We start from the raw sequence: 6,000 nt of genomic DNA, 5'->3' as shown, positions 1-6,000 counted from the left end.
CTTTGCAATTAATTTCTAATGGTTTAATGGAAAATGGAGCCACTACTCTGACACTTGCTACACGCAGTGTGAACAATCTTTAAGACTCCAGCCTATATGGTAGAATTATAATATTTGGATGTACTAGAAGTAGGAAATGTGACAATTGTGATGGTTAGGTGACCAGGTTAGAGCATTTCTAAAGCACCCAACCATCCAGTCAGAGTGCCTATGCAAAAATGTATTCACTGCTGAAAGCACTGGCAAAGGGTATGTGAGCATCAGGACCGAACCCATTGTGGTAGTCCAACTCACGTGGAGGTATGCGGAGGAAGAAAATGGTAACACTGTCTCTTTAAATACTTGTTGGTTTATTTTAAGACAACATAAACCAACACGTGGGGAAAATAAACTCAGCTGTTCTGGCTAAAACAGGAAAAAGCAACAAAGAAAACAAAACGCTGCAACACAGTCCATACGTTGCGGGTGGAAACCCGCTCTAGAGCAACACAGGTATAGTCTGTGCTTGACAAGTCACAAAGCCACTGGAGACTCCTCTCTCCCAGCTTGCTGAAACTAGACTGCCTGTAGAGCCAATTTACTTAAACCATAGACTATGTGACATGATCATGACATCACAAAGGTTCTGACAGCTCTGCCAGTGGAGATAAAGTGGACCTTCTCCCACCTGCTCTATGAAGGGCCACATGAAACCAGCCCTTTATGCAACTTTAACTTAACCCTCACAACACATAGTGTGCTGGAGGAAAATACTTTGGTTTCATATCACCGATGCCATTAAGCGCAGTGACACATATCTTCCCTCTATTACCTTACCAGTGACTTTGTCACATATTCCCCCCTCTGTAAAAAGCCAGGGGTTTTGTCACCTTCACTTGCTAATCAGGGGAGTCTGGACAAGTCATCTGTGTTCCCGTGCAACTTTACTGCCATGTGCTTGACGTGAAAAAGGAAATCTTGGCTGCCTAAGAACCATCTTGTCACCAGAGCATTTTTACCTTCCTTTTCCCTCAACCACCTCAGGGGGCATGGTCAGATACCAGCTTAAACCTACGGCCTAGCAGGTAGTACCTCAGGGTATCTACGGCCCATTTTATGGCAAAGCACTCCTTCTCGATGATGGCATAGTTTCTCTCACATGAAGAGAGCTTCCAGTTCATATACAGGATGGGATGCTCCTCCCCATTCACTTCCTGAGGCAGCATGGCTCCCAAGCTGACTTCTGACGCATCTGTCTGGAAGTTGATCTCCTTGCTGAAGTGTGGTGTGACCAGAATTGGATGCTTGCATAGAGCCTGCTTCAGCTCCTGTAATGCCATCTCAGTCTTAGCGGACCATTTAATCAACGTTGATCTTGTGTCTTGAAGGAGGTCCATCATCAGTGCAGTAATTATGGCGAACCTTGGGATAAACCTCCGGTAGTAACCCACAACTCCAAGAAACACTCTCACATGCTTATTGGAAAGTGATTGTGGACATTTTTTTATGGCCTCAATTTTGTTTATCTGGGGATTGATGTCTCCCCTCCTGACGACATACTCTAGGTATTTGGCCTTTTCCTTTCCTATAGCACATTTTTGGGGGTTTATGGTAAACCCTGCATTCCTCAACACATCCAGAACTGCCTTTGCCTTTTGTAAATGACTACCCCAATCAGGGGTGAAGACCACAATATCGTCTAGGTAGGCGGCAGCATACTTCTTATGGGGAAACAGGACCTGATTCATAGCCCTCTGGAAGGTTCCTGGAGCTTACTGTAGACTGAAAGGCATTCTGGTGTGCTGGATACACCCATCAGGCATCTAGAAGGCATCTTATCCTTAGCCCTGAGACATGGGGATCTGCCAGAAGTCCTTCGTCAGGTCAAGGGTTGTAATGTACATTGCGGTTCCCAGTCTCTCACTGAGTTCACCCAACTGGGGCATCGGACACACTTCACATTTGGATGCCTCATTGTTTGTGGTATCCATTGCAAAACTGCCACTCAACATCAGGCTTTGGCACGAGGATGATGGGACTCGACCATACACTTTTTAACTCCTCAATCACGCCAAGGTCTATCATCCTCCTGACCTCATTGGCTATTACCTCCTGACATGCTTCTGGAATTCTATAGAGCCAGAGGTTCACCCTTACATTTGCTTCTGTCAACACGTCATGCTCGTCCACCTGTGTGTGCCCTGGCAGTTCTCTGACAACAGATCACGAATATGTTGCAACAGTTCCCTACACTGTTGTCTCTGGGCCGGCATGAGATTCTCTGCAACAGTGACATCGTCCACTGTGGCATTGCAGCTGGCTCCCAGACAAGGAGTTTCCAGTGATTCCTGATCTTGCCATGGCTTGAGTTTACATGGTATATTTGGTGTGACTTCCTTCGGCCTGGCTGGTGTACGTTGTAAGTTGGAATGCTTACCGATCACTATTGCTGGTCAGGAGGTAGAGCAGGTGGAGAGTTACAAATATTTGGGGGTCCATTTGGATAGCAAACTGGACTGGAGATGCCACTCAGAGTTTGTCTACAAGAAGGGGATGAGCAGATTGTATTTCCTAAGGAAACTGAGGTCTTTTAATGTGTGTAGCAAAATGTTAGAAATGTTCTACCAATCTGTGGTGGCAAGTGCCATCTTTTTTGCAATCACGTGCTGGGGTAGTAGTGTGCGGGCCTCTGATGCTAATAAGCTGAATAAGATTATCAAGAAGGCAAGTTCTGCTGTGGGCTGCAATCTGGACTCTTTTGGGGAGGTAGTGGAGAAAAGAACTCTGAAAAAGTGTATGACAATTATGAACAATAATGCACATCCACTATATGAGCTATTCATGAGACAGAAGAGCACCTTCAGTAACCGGCTTATACTTCTGAGGTGTAAGAAGGAAAAATATAGGAAATCGTTTGTGCCAACTGCCATAGGAATGTACAATAATAACATTAGGGTTAAACCACCAAGGTGAATGTCTACTTATTTCTCTACATTTCAGTTCACTCGTTGTGTATGTCCTATTCTAATGTATAATGTATAATGTTCTTCTGTCAACTCCACTGTCATGTCAACTATGTAATTCCTTTCTGATTTTTATGATTTAAGTCGTGCTGCTGTGATACCATAATTTCCCACGGGATCAATAAAGTGTATCGTATCGTATCGTAAGTCACCTCGCTCAGTTTCTCCACCACCTCTTATGGACTTTACAACTTGGCTCCCAGTCCGTGCTGCAGGTCCGGTGTGCTGGCGACACATCACCACAGGGACGCCAGCACATCAGACCTGCAGCACAGACTGGGAGCGCTCCCCGTCCCCTGCTCTCCATTTTCTCAGCATTCACGCCAATTGCTCTATCCTGGAGCCTGCTTTACATAATTATCTGTCCCGTAAATGCAGGGTACCTTCCACTTTTATTTCTACAACAAGTGAGGTTTGACAAAGGCCCACAGCGGGGCCGAAACGTTACCCCTGCATCTCTATATTATTGTGGTGACCTCTGCTTCGCTATATCACTGTGGTGAAAATAATAAATTACTCCTTCTGCATTTGGAAAAACTACAAAAATTTGAGTGCGGCTGTTTCTTACTTATCTATGACCCTCTTCACAGTTTTCCATTACAAGGCCTTTAATTTATTTTGTACCCTTCTCCTCACTGATAACACTGAGATCCCTTTGCTATGTTGTCAGCTGTTTATGTACCTTACATTTTGCTGCAATCTGCAAGTAAACCTTAGGAAAATCCTACTAGCTAAATCACTTTAAATGATGGCACAAAGTATTTGCCACTGATTTATATGTGTTTAAATGTTATTGGTTAATTCTGAACACCACCACATCACCAATAATAAGAAAGTGTTCATGCTTATTTCAGTTTTGTTATTTTTATTTCCTCCCAAAAAATGATTAGTTTGTTTTTCGATTGATTTGTACAGATGATGGATGCCATTAAAGGTGGAAAAGTTCTGACAATTATTCTTGATATGATTTTTTACATGACAAAAACCTGCTGTTTTAACAGGCGTGTGTAGACTTTTTATTTCCACTCTATTTGGGAAATAGATTGTTCCAAAATGTACCATAAAATTAAGGCTAGGCACTTAATGCAGTGTGAGGCTTAAGGCAATGTTATGCTGGGAAATGCTTGGTCCTGACATTCAACTGGACATTACTGGACATGTAGCACCTTCCTAAACATTGTTACAGACCAAGTACATGCTTTCATGCAATGTTTTCCTGTTATGGCTGGATAATGCAGTATATCACACTGCAAAAGGGGTTCTTCAACAATTCACAATAATTAACTATCCACAGGATGCGCACTAGATATAAGATCAATGGGGCACTTTGAACCCTCACGCTTTTTCTGTATCCCTCATACACTTACATGGAATGGTAGAGCACACGCTCCATCTGTGCTACATTGAATTTATTCCTTCCTGCATTAGTAATGGTAAGTTAAAACCTGCCTGCAGTCCCTCTCTCCCTGCAGTATGCACCGAGGCTCCCATCCTGCTCCTTCCAGGTCTGTTGCTGCCCCGGGTGCATTCACTCCTAGCAGGTCTCCAGGCACTGTACTTAGTGTGCGCGCACACTTCCCCTTTCTTAAAGGGGCCACGCATGTTCCTCTATTGTGTCAATAGCTGGAGGTCACTTACTATTTAAAGCACCTCCTCTAACATGGAGGTACCTGTGCATTATTGCGAGTTTGTTCCTAACATGCTTGTCAGTGCTCAGGTCCCAGTTCTGGTATCCTAGCCTGCTGCACCTGCTAGTGCTCACCTCAATGGCAGCCAAGTCAGCTGCACCTGCCAGTGCTCATCTCTCCATCAAACTGTCCTGTCTGCACTTGTGGTTCCTGTCATCTTCTCTGTCTGCGTGCATCTGTTGGACATTCCCCCGGGCCATCCCAGCTACCCGTTCCTAAGGGTCAGCTGCAATATACCCAAGGTCAGTCCTGGATTAGCACCTAGACCACCTGCCTTGTCTCTCCGCGGACCTCGGTGTCGTTAGCTGCTCCATGTCCATGGTCAGATTGGGTGAGGCTCTTAGTCACGCCCCTCCGAGTCTTCCTTGCACTTTTGGAACCCAGCCCGTTACAAAACTGATAGACAAATAGTCTGTTAGTGTTTAATGCTGGTCTTGGCAAACAAGCAGACTATCGATTTCACATATTTTAATGGGAAAAGCTCCTTCAGGTGAGAATTGTCTGGGCTTCAAGGAATTAATTGCATTTACTATTATTTGCAGTGCTATGTCATTTTGAGAGAACAGTGTGTTCTTTCTTCTAGGTATGCCCGCACGTCTCCTTTACATCTTCTATACCCTTTTTACATTGGGAAGAGGCTGTAATTTCCATTTGTTCTATAGTATTACTTCTGAATCCTAAATTCTGATGACATGTGTTTGTATGCAGGGAGCTGCATTTTCATGTAAATGGCCTGCCTTGTTAGTGGCAGAAACACAAATTACCACATGTAGGACACTGGCCTACACTGCTTCTTTTATGCCAGACATCTGCTTTCTCTTGTTCTGTGAAATCCACCCTTAATTTACTGTGTTGAAGGTTGTCATAAAAATTGTTTCTGAGTATTAATACTGAGCACGAAACATGGATAACAAATAGTTGCATAAAGGTAGACAGTGAATAATCTATCCATATGCTATAGATGTTAAAACTGGCTGATATTATCCCCCAGAGCCAAATGCACCACATGTATTCCTCAATTTATCAAAAAAGTAGAGAGAAAGCAGAAACAGTCAGCCACATAGTGAACATGTCCAATGATAACTAACGTGAATAGAAAAATATTGCAATATTTCTATACAAAATATTTTGTGAATTTTGTACCATTTTTGGGGGGTCAAATGTGTTGTTTTTCTGCATTTTTTATAGGCTTCTATATTGTATTTAGAATTTAAAAAATACATTGACATGATTGTTCAAAATGTTACAATATATAAAATAACACTAAAAAAATGCCAAAATGACATTAACAATGAATTGAACAATTTATG

The sequence above is a fragment of the Ranitomeya imitator genome, chromosome 5 (assembly GCF_032444005.1).
Source record: "Ranitomeya imitator isolate aRanImi1 chromosome 5, aRanImi1.pri, whole genome shotgun sequence".
Classification (NCBI taxonomy): Eukaryota; Metazoa; Chordata; class Amphibia; order Anura; family Dendrobatidae; genus Ranitomeya; species Ranitomeya imitator.
The sequence above is the reverse complement of the archived record's forward strand: the minus strand, read 5'-3'. Positions refer to the sequence as shown.